This window comes from Alligator mississippiensis, chromosome 9, assembly GCF_030867095.1.
Source record: "Alligator mississippiensis isolate rAllMis1 chromosome 9, rAllMis1, whole genome shotgun sequence".
NCBI classification, from domain to species: domain Eukaryota; kingdom Metazoa; phylum Chordata; order Crocodylia; family Alligatoridae; genus Alligator; species Alligator mississippiensis.
Genome location: NC_081832.1, coordinates 37,957,072 through 37,971,211, shown reverse-complemented (window position 1 = coordinate 37,971,211; position 14,140 = coordinate 37,957,072). Strand labels below are relative to the sequence as shown.

Sequence of the window (14,140 nt, the reverse complement as noted above, 5' to 3'; positions counted from 1 at the left end):
CTTAGGGAATACAAGTACTCTAGGATTAATTTGTGGCATGATCAGGGCTAGACTGATGCAACCCAGCCCGGCCCCTGAGCTGTCTGTTGAAAAGGAATAAGGAGGAAGAGCAGTGAACTGCCTGCTGTGGTTTGCCCAGCCTGAGGTCGAGGGAGGGGCAGGTAGATTAGAGCCACCCACCTTGTGCCCCCTCCCTCTGCTCCTACCCACCAGCTCAGGCTGGGCAAACCCCAAACAGCAGCTGGCTCCCTCTCCCCCCTCCCTTCCTGCAGACAGCCCTGGAGCTGGGAGGTAGGGCAGGGCAGGGGGAGAGAGGTAGCTTTTTGGCTACAGGCAGGTTCCTTGGGCTCCTGCAGGCAGGGTTGATCCCTCTTGCTCCCAAACCCAATGCCAGGTGGTGGGGCCTCTAACTCATGGCACTTTATATAAAGCACCATGAGTTAGAGTGAAGGCCTGCATGTCTGTTAGAGTCCACATTTAGCTTCAGCAAAGAGCGGAATACCTGCTTTAAAGACATTCTGCAGGATCTCCCTTCTACATACCTTCTGCGAGTCCTCTTGATCTAATGTTATTTCTTCTCTCACAATATGCTATAATCTCAGTTTTCTCTGCAAGTTCCTTTTTTCCCCTCAATTATCTTAATTTTATTTTACAGATTGACTGATGATTGTAGGTTTCCTCCACCTCTATCTCCAGGTCTGTGAACCTGCCCCCAATTTATTTTATTTCAGCCTTGATCAGATCCAGCTGTGCCTCCATAGAAGATTTAAAAGATCTGATTCTGTAGATTAATTCAGAATCTTCTCTGGTCAAAGGGATTGTTGGGTCTTTTTTCTCCTCTGCTCTGCCTGCTCTGTTTCCCCATGCAATAGCCGTTTTTGATTCTGCAGATCCTGTGTGCTGTTCTGAATGAGGATCTTTCAGCAAGTTCCTTCTGGGGAATGAGCTTTCAAATTTGTCCCCTTACCTGGGATATGTGTTCTACAAACCGGGGAAATGCTTTTTTGGGAATCAGGGGGGTCAGGGATCAGTGATGTTTCCTGACTGCTGTCTCCCATGGAGCGCTAGGCATCCATCTGCTGTGGAGATGTCACATGACCTCCTATTTCCAAATGTTTAATGGGACTGACATTTGTTTTCACCGACTGAGGAACACTGCATCACTCTTGTAGCTCTTTTCAGAACCCTTTTGCATTTATCCGTGTAACAGGGACTCGGGCAGGAGCCCTGTTATTTAGACAGTCGGACAAGATTGACCCCACGATTAACTCTGTCAGGTGGCGGACATTACACACCTTGGAAAGGTTCGGGTGATTAGCCCGCGAAAACCAGGGGATAAAACACGGCGGCGGGGCATTCATTTCTGCCTTCGGGCACCAGAAGACTAAGAAAAAAAAGCTACAGGGACTCCAGAAGGTGGAGAGGAGATCATAGCTGTAATCTTGGAGGACGCCAGAAGACTTTGAGAGGCGGCAGGTCGGTCAGAAAAAGGAAAATACTTTTTGCAAACCCCGCTGCACGGGTGAGTGACGCCGCGATACAGATGCCTTAAGCCCAGGGCGAGAAAGGAATCAGCTCAGGGAAGACCCGGTGGCTTGGGCAACTGCGGGAGCACTGTGAGGCAGCGGACAGGAGCTCGGGGAGGAAGAGAGAGCTAGTACCTCTCAGGGGAGAGACGGGGACTGAGAGTAGGTTCCTTCAAGCTTTCTACCCTGGGAGGACAATTAATACCTGAGAGCGGAGAGACCGGCTGTGAAGAAACGGCAAGGAGCCGCTCTCAGCACTAGCCGTCCCTAACAAAAAGAGAAACGCGGATAGCACACATCGCTAATGAGGCAAATAACAGTATCATTTAGGTACAAAGTTGCGAAGGTGTATCCAGCCGGGAGAGACCTTCTCAATAATGGGTTGTTCTCGCAAATGGAAGTATTAACAAGACTGCTACAACTGTATCGCATTTAGGTGGGAAATAAATTAACTCTGTGAGACTTCAACATCTGGGTGGCATGTATCTTTCTCAGACGCTACAGAACACTGATCCCCTCTTCTTTTCTTTACATCTTAGTCGTGGCGGATGAGTACAGAGGGGAGACGAAGATACAAGTGCAGAACCCTCTCGGCCCACACGCGTTTTGAAGTTTGGACACAAGAACCACATGTATCGCTAATGCACATATAGACAGGGGGTGCAAATCTGCCTGCTGCCACGTGATATTCTTCTATACTTTGGAGGGATTATATTCGCCAGCCTACCTACAACATCATACCAGGAACTCATGTTTAATTTGTTTCTATCATGATTCCTAATTCTTTTTTCAATGTCACTACATTCCAGGATACAGTCCCCAATCATAAGCATAATTTACAAGGGTTTTGGTTTTTTTTTCATCAACATGTATGACCTTTCGTTTGGCTGTGTTAAGCTTAACTGATGATGACCGAGACATCCTCTGTGGCTTAGATTTAAGGAGAAGTCAGATGCCCATTGCTGTTAATTGCTAGAGCAATTGCCTGATTGATGTGGAGCCTGTATTCTTCCTAGTCCAGAGAGGAACATATTTTCATTGTAAACTAACTTTCCAGCATCTCCTGTGACTCCCCATTGCTCACAATGGCCAACCTTTTGGCAGCTGTGCCACAAATTAAGATGCACCCACTCCAACTGCCACTCTGATTCCTTTCCTTTGCCTAACCTTCCCCCTGTTTTCTGTTTCCTCCCATGTAAAGAGGTTCCCATGTCACCGGTTCACCAGCCCTGGTCCACATCATGCCCCCAGGTGTCTCTTCAGATCTTCAGGGAATGAAACGGAGTATGTGCCTTTGTACCCATTTCCCTCTCTGCCTTGCTATCTGCTTATGTCCCTGCAAGAGTCACTAGAAAGCAGCAGTTCCTGTTCTTCAGTTTGGTTTGTCCTACTGTCAGTGTCCAATGATACAGTTCTGAAAAATGTACTTCCTACATATTAGTGGGGACAGTATGGTCACCCTGTCCTACTGTGCTGTCCCTATCACATGCCAAGCAAGGACACTGCCGCACATAGCCAGAAATCTAAGAACACCTCCACCTGACTGCTTTAGCCTTGTGCTAGGGTCAGGTAGTGTTGAACACCACCAAACCATGCACATCCAGGCCATGGCTATAGGTTTCCAACCCCTTTTGGAAGGGTCTGGGGCACCCAAGGCAAGGTAAGTAGAACCTGCATGTCTTTCTCTCAGTGACAGAACACACTCATTTCAGTCTTGATATTGGCCAGATACAGAAAATAAAAAAAAACACTACACCTCTAGTTTTCATGAAAAAGAAAAGAAGAAATGTACTATGAAGTTGTGCCAAACAAATAGTCATGGCAGTAGAATCTAAATTGGGGGTAGGCAATTATTTGGGCCCATAGGCCACATAGAGAGTTTTGATGAGCTGTAGTGGGCCAGGTTAGCACCCCCCACCCCCCCATGTTACAACTCACCAAAACTCCTTATGTGGGATGGGACCATGGGCAGGTGAGGAGCCCATGTTTGGCAGTGGAATGGGCAGGTGAGGCAGGAATCCTGGGTTGGGGTAGCAGGGTAGTGACAGCATGGGCAGGGACCCAAGGCAGAGCAGCAATCTGGTGCCTGCACACCCCTGTTCAAGCACAGGTTCCATGGATAAGGGTGTGCAGGGAACAGATTGCAGCTCTGCCCCAGGCCCCAGCCGTGTTCTGTCATCACCCCAAGATCCCAGCCCAGGGTCTGGACACAGCTGCCTGCCTGCCAAGCCACAGACCCTGCCTGTGCAGCTCCCCTTGGAGACTCAGATCACAGGGCAGGGACAGCATGGAGCCAGAACCAGGGCAGAACCCATTCTGTGGGCAGGAATGTTCAGGGCCAATGATGATGAATGTTCAGGAATGGTGATATGCTCCCTGCACACCCTTGCCCTGTGAGGGAGATGTGGGGGTTGGGTTGTGTGTGGGAGGGGCCTGTCTGAGCACAAGGTCCGAAGAACTGGTCAAATGTGGGGGAGGGGGCAAGGGCAGGTGCAGCAGAGCTCACCTGGGTGCTGCACACTGCAGTGCTCTGCATGGGGAGTCCCACCCACTCCTGCCTGGGGAAACCTGTATCATGCTCCCATCCTCCCTGCCCCTGCTTTGCCAGTTTAAGTGGGAAGGAAGCTTCAACTAGGCAACTCCTGCTTCAGTACATGGGGCTCCAGCTCCAGCTCCCGGCCACATTCTGCTCACTTTCCCGCAAGTGGATGCTCATCACACTGGGCAGGCAGAGTTGGTGGAAAGCAGCCAGGAGCTGGAGCCAGAACCCCAAGCACTGGGGCAGGAGATGCCCAGCTACAGGTTTTCCCCCTCCCCCCAACCCAAAACAGTGCATCAGAGGCAAGAGCAGAAGGAGGAGTTACTGCTGGAGGTGAGGGGAGCCAAGCAGCACCTGGGCAGCTGCAGCCACACCAGGAGCAAGCCCCACCAGGAGCTGTGCATGCTGACTGGGCCAGAGGCCAGCAGGCACGAGTGTGAGCACAGTACTGGCTGCCCCAGGTGGGCCTAGGACCTATGTGGAATGCCGTGGGGGAAGCTGCAGGCCATATCCAATCAATTGATGGGCACACCCTGTGAGCTGGATCCAATCAGCTGGTGGGCCAAATCTGTCCTGCAGGCCATTTTTTTGCCTAATTGTGATCTAAATGATCTCACAGGTTACATTTATAAGGACTATAGCAGGCTCAGGAGCTTCACCACAAGATATCCTGCTTGCTCTGATCATACCTAACCTGACAAATTAGGCAGACTACATGTCTCTGGCATGTAAATAAGTACCCCTGAGTGTGCCCCATAGCACCATGTTCAGTCTCACCAGAGATGGAGAGCTTGGAAACTTATGCTCAGGGGCTCTCAGGCATTAACTTTAGCCATCTAGTCTGCCTAATTGGCACTTGGACACAGACTGGAATAGCAGGGTTAATTTCATAGGAGCACTCCTCGGTTCACTTCAGACACTGTATAGACAGCCATAGTCTCTTGCAACATCCCTATGTGCAGGTTGAGCAGGAAGGGTGAAGGACACATCCATGTGGAATCTTACACAAGGGCAACTGCATCTACTCATTGGGTGCGTCCAGACAAGTGTGCATGTGCTTCTTGCGGCATCTCAAACTGGCTTGAGATGGTGCAAGAGGCATGCTGAGAATGAAAAATTTTCCCCATGCTGCATATTTGCAGCACAGGCTCAAAATTTGGTACCTGGATTTCCAGGTACCAAATAAAAACACCAGGGAGAAAAGCAGCACAGGGCATGGTTCCCCACCGTGCCCTGACGCAAGCTGGGGCTTGGACCTCCAGAGATGCTCTGACAACCAGCAAAAGTGTCTCTATGGTACCCCCTGCTGCCCAAGCACGTCTTGTTCACATGCAAAGGCAAGCAGGAGCAGCACAAGGCTGAACTGGGAGCTGTCCCTGGTAAGTAGGGACTGGGAGGTGGGGAGAATTGTGGGGAGGGGTTCCTGTGTGGGGGTGGAGGGGGCTGGTCAGGGGGCATGGGTCCCCTGCAGGGCCCACAGCCCCTCCCCACAAGGTTCCAGCTCACCTGCACAGGGCCCGCAACTCACTCCCTGCAGCAGCAGGAGGCATGGGGTGCTTCAGGCCTGCTGCTGCCAGATCCCCTATGGTGTGGCATGGCCATTGGCTCAGAGCTGGTGCTGCTTCTGCCGCTCGTAGCAGGACCAGCCCAGCTTGCTGCAGTGCCACACAAGGCTGTGCTGCTTCAGGCAGCCCCAGGGGCACTCATGCTGTCAGCCAGAGGCCGGTGCCACTTGCAGGACTGCGTGTCATGCCAGGATGGGTCCTGCATGCACAGGCCCCATGCACAGCCAGGCCAGGCCAGTTCCATGGAAGCAAGACCTGGCATGGCATGACACATGGTCCCCATGAGCAGCGCTGGCCCCTGGGTGACAGTGCAAGCAGCCCCAGGGATGCCTAAAGCGGCATGGCCCTGTGCGGTGCCACAGCGAGCTGGGCCAGTCCCACTACAAGCAGCCCAAGTGGCACCGGCTCTGAGCCTATCAGCACCACACTGCACCATGGGTGGGCTGGCAGCACCAGGCCCAGAGCACCCCATGCCCACTGTTGCTGCAGGGGGTGAGTTGTGGGCCCTGCAATGGGGTCTGTGGCCCAGCAGGGGGAGGCTGTGGCCCTGCAGGGAGGTTAGGACCCTGCAGGTGAGAGCTGCAGCCCTGCAGGGTGGCTGGGACCCTGTGGGGGGGGCAGCCCATGTGCTGTGTGGGTGCGCTGCGCCCTGTGGGGGACAGGGGACCCACCCCTCCTGAGCAGCTCCCCATATACTCCCCTCACTTCCACAGTCCCCTCACTGGCCCACAGTCCCCTCACACCCCTTCCCACTCCCCTCCTGCAAACCCCACATCCCCCCATGACACACACATTGTATGATAAGAAAACCAAAAGCAAACATCAAAACATATAGATATTTAGAATGCATTTTATTATGATGATAGAGACACTGGTAGGCTTCTAAACTTCTCAAATACATCTCAGGATGTCATCCTCCCACTGTACTTGGTCTTGGTGAGGCCGCAGCTGGAGTACTGCATCCAATTCTGGGCTCTACAATTCAAGAAGGATGTGGAAAAACTTGAGAGTCCAGAGGACAGCCATGCACTTGATTATAGGTGCCACCCACCAGAAGACAAGTGATGTACTTCTTGGCCCCCTGCCATCTCTCCAGGTCATAGAAGTGGGAGCCACAGTCCATCTCCTGAAGGAGATAGACGAGTGAGTGGACAAACGCATTGTGGGCGTGGTGTTCATCCAGAGCACAAAGCTCTTCCCATCATCCTGACACTCCGCATAGGGATGGGTTTGTAGCAAAACCCAGTTTTTCTTTTTTTCCTTTAAAATGCATTCCCTCCCCTTCCCCAACCATTTATGACTTTTTCTTTCCCTCTCTATTCCCTATAGATAAGTGAGCTAAGACATAGGATACACTTCAGCATTTTATTTTGGTAGCAAGTTGTATTTGTTTCATTTTTCTTTCTTTATATTGTATAATTATTTTGCTTATATTGATTTTTACTGTTCTATATTACTGTTTTACTGATACTATATGATTTAAGCCTACATATGCAAGTTAGCATAAGTCATGTCAAGTTTCCATTTTGTTTGTCAAGTCTCTATCCTGTCCCTAGGCCCAGTTGTGTAACCCATGACTCATACCTACCCCTCCTATGTGACTTGGTTTCTGAATGAATGGGGGTGCTTGAGAGACAATGGCAGTAGGTCTAAAAATAGCTCCCTCTGAATGACCAAACCATCAACACCAACACCTAGACCAAGGACCCAGCCCTTGGAACTACCCTCAGCATTCAAGAAACAAAAGATGAGGCAACCCACCATTGTGCCGAGGCTGCACATGCTCAGTAAGAACACCTGGAGCCCTCTGGAACAGGACTGACATTGCCTGTCAGGCCTTCCCCATAGGAGATCAGAGGTAGTCAGCCCCGTAAAAAGGGGTAGTGAAGACTGACTCCTTAGGAATGCCATTTCCATCTGCACCAGACCAGCTCCACATCACACCGCCTATCCACCCCAGAGGCCCTGCCAGTGACCCCCCTCTGGACAACACCAAGCTGAAGGAGACCCCAACTGGCCATCAAGGACCCACTTTCAGCCTGGGATAGGTAGATATCACCTGCATATTTCCTCCTCCAATTTGGACTCTCCCTCTCTCCACCCAGACTTCAGTCCTTGCACCAAGCCTCTTTAACCCCTGCTGCCATTGTGCGCATCTGTGTGTCCGTGTGCAAAGGAACCAATAAAATATCATGTCACCATCTCCCCTGTTCAATACAACCACTATCATTTGTAATCCCAAGTTGGGTGGTGTGTCACTGAGCCCTTGTCCCTTCCCTATCTTAAATTCCAGTCTCCAGCTCTCTTTCTCTCGTCTCCAGTTCCCTGCCCCACCCCCCACAGTTTTCCTGATCTCTCAATTCTGTCTCCCCTTTTCTGCCATCTCTCAGCTCTTTGTCCCTTTTCTGCAATCTCCTAGCCCTGTTCCCACCACTTTTTGCATCCTCTCAGCCCTGTCGCTCTCTGCAATCTCTCAGCCCTACTCCCAGTTTTCCTCTCCTCATGTACTTGAAGACTACAGGGGAGCCGACTTGCCCTGGCTCTGGACTCCAGGCTTCTCCCCAGCATTGCTCCTTTGCTCTGCCAGCTTTCTGCTTTCAATTAACACCAATTAACCTTAAATTACCCCAACTTCCCTCCAATCTGTTGGTTCTAATCCTGGCACTGGTAACTTTAATCTCAGTTCCCACCAGCAGTAACCTGAAGTAACCCCAAGCTTCAGCTTCTCAGCCCAGCTCTCTCCAAGTCTACTGGTTCTAACCCTGGTCCCGGCAACTTTCATCCCTACACCTTCACTCTCTCTCACCTTAACCTTCCCCCAGGTATCTCAAGTACACCAAGCACATACATACACACCACAAATTAGGAACTCGCCTGTGTGCACGTGTAGGTGAGTGGTATGTATGCAAACTGATATACATGTACGTCACTGCGTGCATGATATACGAATTAGTGATCCATGTATGTGTATTGGGTGTGCAGATATTGGTAGTTGATTGTGGTCTAATTTCTTTTGGTCTGTATAGTGTGTGTAGGTGCTTGAATTGGTGATAGGCGTGCATTTGCCTAGGCTGGTAATTTTGGATGTGTATGTGCCTGGATTGGTAGCATGTGTGCGCACGCCTAGTGGGGGTGCATGCACCTAGAGTGTGTGTATTCACTTAATTGATTTTTACGTGTGTGCATGTGCAATCCTACACCATGCCCTCCTGTCTAACAGCGCAATACTGAGATCCTGAAGGTTGGCCTGACCCCACAGGGCAACAGGTTGGTTGGGTCAGTGGTCAGGTGCCTCTCCAGCTCCAGCACTTCCCGCTCAAGCTGCTCCTGGACTGCCTCCCTCTGCCGGGTGTGCCCCTGAGTGTAGCTGCACAGAAAAGTAGGATGCACACCTTCCCCACGTCCCACCATTTCCAAGCCAAGGGGAAAGCCGCCTGCTGCTCCAGCCAGGCCCACCAAAGCTCCTGGAAGGCCTCCCTGAAGCCCACATCCTCCAGCAGACTAGCATTGAAATGCCAGTAGGCCAACCCTGGATGCCCAGGCCCCAGCGTGGCCTGGGCCCAGACACGGTGGTGATTGCTGGAACGGGTTGGCTAAATGCCAGAGGAGTGGGCCCAGGCAAAGTGTGGCAAAGAGATATGAATCCAGCACCCTCACATACGCTGTCAAAATCTCCCCAGTGGTGCAAGGTGAACTGTAGCTTTTTGGTGGACCACCAGGTGTACTCACGGTCAAGAAATGCTAGTAGCTCACCCCTGGGGACCTCTGGGACTGAGAGGTCTGCAGGCTACATGGAGACTGCCAGTTCTTAGGCATCCTCCCCCTGGTCCTGGGGTTCAGTGGGCTCCTTAGGTATCATCTGAGCCCCCCAGTCCACTAAGACCCAGGACTCTGACTGGGATTGGGAGAGCTCTGAAGCCCCTTGGGACAGGGGTGAGGGTAAGGGTGGGGACAGGGTTCCCTTACAAGATGGCAGGGCAGAGCTGGAACCCCAGAGGGTTCCCGACAAGATTGGACTGTTGGTCCAGGGATCACACCCCAACCTCCTCTGGTGTGGGACCATTGGGCAGGCTATAGTAGTGGGGTTTGACTGGGAGGGGAGAGTAGGAGACTCATCAGGCACCGGGGTGGCATCAGTGCTTGTCTTGGGGTCCTGGGAGAGGGGACTTCCCCCCTCAGAACTCACTGGGGTGAACTGCAGGGCCTCCATCTCCCCCACATTATTGGAGGGGGAGGGTTCCACTGATGGATCTTCCATTGGGTCAGCTTCAGCCTTAGCACCCATTGTCTCAGGTAATAGGCCCTGGCCAGTGGAGTGAGGGGCCTCCTCCATGGGCTCCTGCTCAGGGCTGTCCAGCAGCCCTGAAACCTCCTTCACGGGACTCACCCATTTGATCCTTCTGTGGGTTGGGTGTCAGGCACAGCCAGGGAGACCCCTGGAAACTGGGCCTCTCCTTTCCCCCAAGTGGTGGTCTTGGGATGGGGTGGGGAGGAGTCCTCCACATCAGAGGGCTCCAGCTGCTCATGGTCCTTCCTCTTTGTTTTGTGCCCAGAGGGGACCTGCACCCACTCAGCCATAGGGTGGTCCTCAGCTGGACAGGCTCCAGTAAAAGATGAGGGTTGGTGGGGTGGGGCAGCTACAGTGGGGGCATAACTAGAGGTATGGGGGTCCTGCTTTCTCTCTCCCCTTGGCTGCTGCTGCCCTCCCTGGGACCCGACCAAGCTTGGTTTGGGGGCAGGGTGTCCTGAGTTCACAGGGGGGCTGGATGATGAGGCTGGGGTGCCAGAAGGGTCTGAGGGGGGAGGGGTACTGGTGGCAGGGACACCCCTTTCACCAGTGGGACCTGCAGATGCCCTCTTCTCCTGGCCCATGGGGCACTTGTGACAGCACCAGAAGCATTGCAGGTCCCTCAGCGTACAGAAAACCCTCACCAGGGCCTCCTGAAAAGGAATCACAAGGCACCCCTCAGCCTCCATCCATGATTCTGCTGCCAGCTGGATCATAATCTGGTGACAGAAGGAGCGCATGTGGCAGAGCCTGGGGTCTCACCACCCCAGCAAGAGGGCCACCACCAGGGAGATAACTCTCCCCAGGGTTTGGAGCTGGGGAAGCAGGGCCCAGTTAGGAATATAGGGAGGGACAGAGCTGAGGACCACTCTGGTCCCCAGCTCTTCTAGGAGCTCAAGGGGGACATACTTGCCCTTCATGAGCCCCCTCTCCACCACCTTTTGTGCAGCAGCCTCCAAAACAAGGAAAAAGACCCCATTGCCATGAAAGCAGGAGGTGGCCACAATCTTGGGAGCCCCTAGTACCCGAGCCAGGGTCTGCACCCAGGTCTCAAACTGCAGCACTGCATCCCCCACTTGGGTAGCTGGCACTTCACTCCATGCCTGCGCGTGAGTGCCAGAAAGGGGGCCCCAATGTCTGAGCTGGAAGGGCCGGCAGCGGAGGGTCCAGGCCCTACATCTTTGGGTCTCCCCACAGCCACTTGTACATAGCTGCGATTCCCACACTGGGGGGCCATGTTGGTGGGGCCAGGGCTATGGCCAGGGACAGGCTGAGTGGGTGTGCTGGCTAGTATAGTGCACCTGGTCCCCTCAGGTGCCCATGGTCTAGGCTTGGGGCAGGGCCCTTGCCCTTCCCACTCCCAGTTGTGGAGAAGGCTGAAGAGGAGCTCTTCCCACTGCCCTTGGTCCCTGATGGTGGGGAAAGGGGCTTGGGAACCCCTCAGGGGGGCCTGGCCAGGGAGACACCCTGGCCCCGTTGGTTCCCTTCCGGAATCCTGCCTGCCCCTGCAGTGGAAGTTGCAGGCTTCTCTACCCTTGGAGAAAGTTAATTGGACTCTACCTCCGGGGTGAGGGCTGCAGGGGCATGCATCCCCATAGTGGGGGCTGTAGGAAGCTCTGTGGGGGCATCTCACTGAGCTACAGCCCCACAGGAAAAAAATTGGGAGGGCTATGCTTGGGGAATGTGGGAGAGGGGGACCACACACACAAGGGCTGAGGGAACTCTAACTGGCTTACTCAGCCACACAATGCATACCAGGACAGAGGGAGTGGACCACAGGACTTACCACATGGGGGCAAAAAACACATAGCAAAGGCTGCTGAAGCAGATGCAAAAGATGGCTGTTGTGGTGGAGGACTTTGTTTGGTGAAGATCAGTCCAGGAGCACGCCAGGCACTCAGCAGCAAAACAATAGGCAGGAAAACAAAGCAGGATCAGATGCAGTGAGGCAGCTGTTGGGGAGGGTACAAGCAATCAGTCAATTAGGAGTAATCCAGTGCAGGTGTGGTGTTGAATGGTACAAGGTGGTCCAGAGGGGGGGCAGCAGCAAAACAGACGGCTGCAACAGTAGCATTGTTGGTAGCAGCCATCTAGTTCAGCCACTCAAGGTATGCTTCAGGTGAAAGTGGAGGTAAAGGTTGGGGGTGGCCTGCCAAGACTGCTGGGGCAGGCAAGTTTCCTTTAGGCTCTGGCAATGATGGTGGGGGAGGGACCCACAGGCAGTGCAGGCTCCCCGACAGCAGTTTGGGCAGCAGGCTGGGACAGGAGTGCAGAAGCTGGAGTGCATTGCTGGAGTGCAGTGCCAGGATGCATTGCAGTGCAATACCTCCCCCCACTCCCCAAGGTGGGTTTCAGCAGTGTGCAGTATGCAGCAGAGACCCCCCCCCCCCCCCACAATGGGGGGTGGCAGCAACAGCAGCAGCCCAAGGCAGGAAGGAGTGCAGCTAACTTACCCCCAAAAGCTCTGAGAACAAGCCAGCAGCTGGCAGTAGCCAGAGGCAAGAAAGGGCCTGGCTATCTTCTCCCCAGAAGCTCCCAAGGCCAAGCTTGCAGCAGAAACACCCTAGGACAGGAAGGGGCATGGCCAATTTCCTCCCAGAGGCTCTTCCCGCAGAAGCTCCTGACTATTTGTATCACCTAATTATAATGGCCCTGAGAACCACATGGCTAACTAATAGCTCCTATTGTACGGGGGGGCCAATGAATGGATGACAACAAAATACTTGGGACAACTAATGGCAGGGGTATGACTAGGGACAACTAATGAAAAAGCTAGGATAGGAGCGTTGTGTGGGTCAAAGGGTCAAAACATGAAAATAAGTGTGCTTGAAGGGGACAGAGCAGAGCCCTCCAGGCCACGCCCACCAGTCCTTAAAGGCATCCAAGGAGCTGGGGAACGCTGCCCACTGGTGCTCTGCAGAGACATGCACAGACAAGTGAGAGGAAAGTGGCCCCACAGTCTCCAGGCACCTTCCCACACATCTAGGGTGATGTTAAAGTCCCCACCAAGGAACAGGCACTCGCAAGAGTTGAGGGTGCCGATGTATGTGACCACCTGGTGGAAGAAATCGGCCAACTCTGGGTCCTTCACAGGGGTGTACACATTCAGAAGGTTCAGGACCAGCCCCTGCACCTGGACCCAGAGGTGCAGCAGGTAGTCCAGCACCACCTCAACATCCTGGAGAACCTTCAGCTGCAGGTCTGGGGAGAACAGGGTTGACAGGGGTATGACTAGGGACAGCGGGGCCCTGCTCCTTCTCTCCCCCTGGTTCCTGGTGCCCTCCCTGGGACTCCACTAGACTTGGTTGGAGGGCAGGGTTTCTTGAGCTCACAGGTGGACTCGTGGTTGTGGCTGGGGTGCCAGGGGGGCCTGAGGGGGGTGGGGCACCAGTCGTAGGGGCACCTCTTTTTCCAGTGGGACCCGCAGATGCCCTCCCCACCTGGCCCATGGGGCACTGCACTGGAAGCACCGCAGGTCCCCCAGTGTACAGAAAATCCTCACCAGGGACCCCTGATAAGGAATTACCAGACACTCCTCAACTTCCAGCCGTGCTCCTGCTGCCAGCTGGATCATGACCTGGTGACAGAAAGAACACACGTGGCAGAGGATAGGGTCTCGGCACCCCAGTGAGGGGGCTACCACCAGGGAGATAACTCTCTCCAGGGTTTGAAGCTGAGGGAGCAATGCCCAATTGGGGATATAGGGAGGGATGGAGCTGAGGACCACCTGGGTCCCCAGCTCTTCTAGAGGCTCAAGGGGGACGTACTCACCCTCCACCATGAGCCCCCTCTTCACCACCTTTTGTGCAGCAGTCTCTGAGGCAAGGAAAAAGACCCCCTTGCCATGAAAGCAGGAGGCCACCATGGTCTTGGGGCCCCCCACTACCTGAGCTAAGGCCTGCACCCAAATCTCAAAGTGCAGGCTCTCCCTCTTGGGCAGTTGGCACTTCACCCCATGCCTGGGGGTGAGTGCTGGAAAGGGGGCCCCACTGCCGGAGCTAGAAGGGTCAGTAGTAGAGGTTCCAGGCCCCTCAGCTTCAGGCCTCCCCGCAGCTGCCTGTGCATAGCTGCGGATCCCCCCCACCATGGGGTCACTTTGGTGGAACCAGGGATAGGGCCAGGGACTGGCTGAGTGGGTGTGCTGGCTGGTGTAGGGCACCTGGTCCCCTCAGGCACTGGTGGTCTAGGCTTTGGGGCAGGGTCCTTGCCCTTCACACCCCGA

General features: G+C 53.9%; 1 long non-coding RNA gene across 1 annotated transcript; it reads right to left on the bottom strand.

Moving 5' to 3' along the window:
* Positions 1-6,483: 6,483 nt before the first annotated feature.
* Positions 6,484-12,713, bottom strand: LOC109282709 (uncharacterized). The gene is made up of 3 exons (XR_002089739.2): positions 12,372-12,713; positions 11,705-11,870; positions 6,484-6,605 (listed from the first exon to the last, which is right to left on the bottom strand). It is a non-coding gene; the product is annotated as an uncharacterized LOC109282709 (long non-coding RNA).
* Between the last annotated feature and the right edge of the window lie 1,427 nt (positions 12,714-14,140).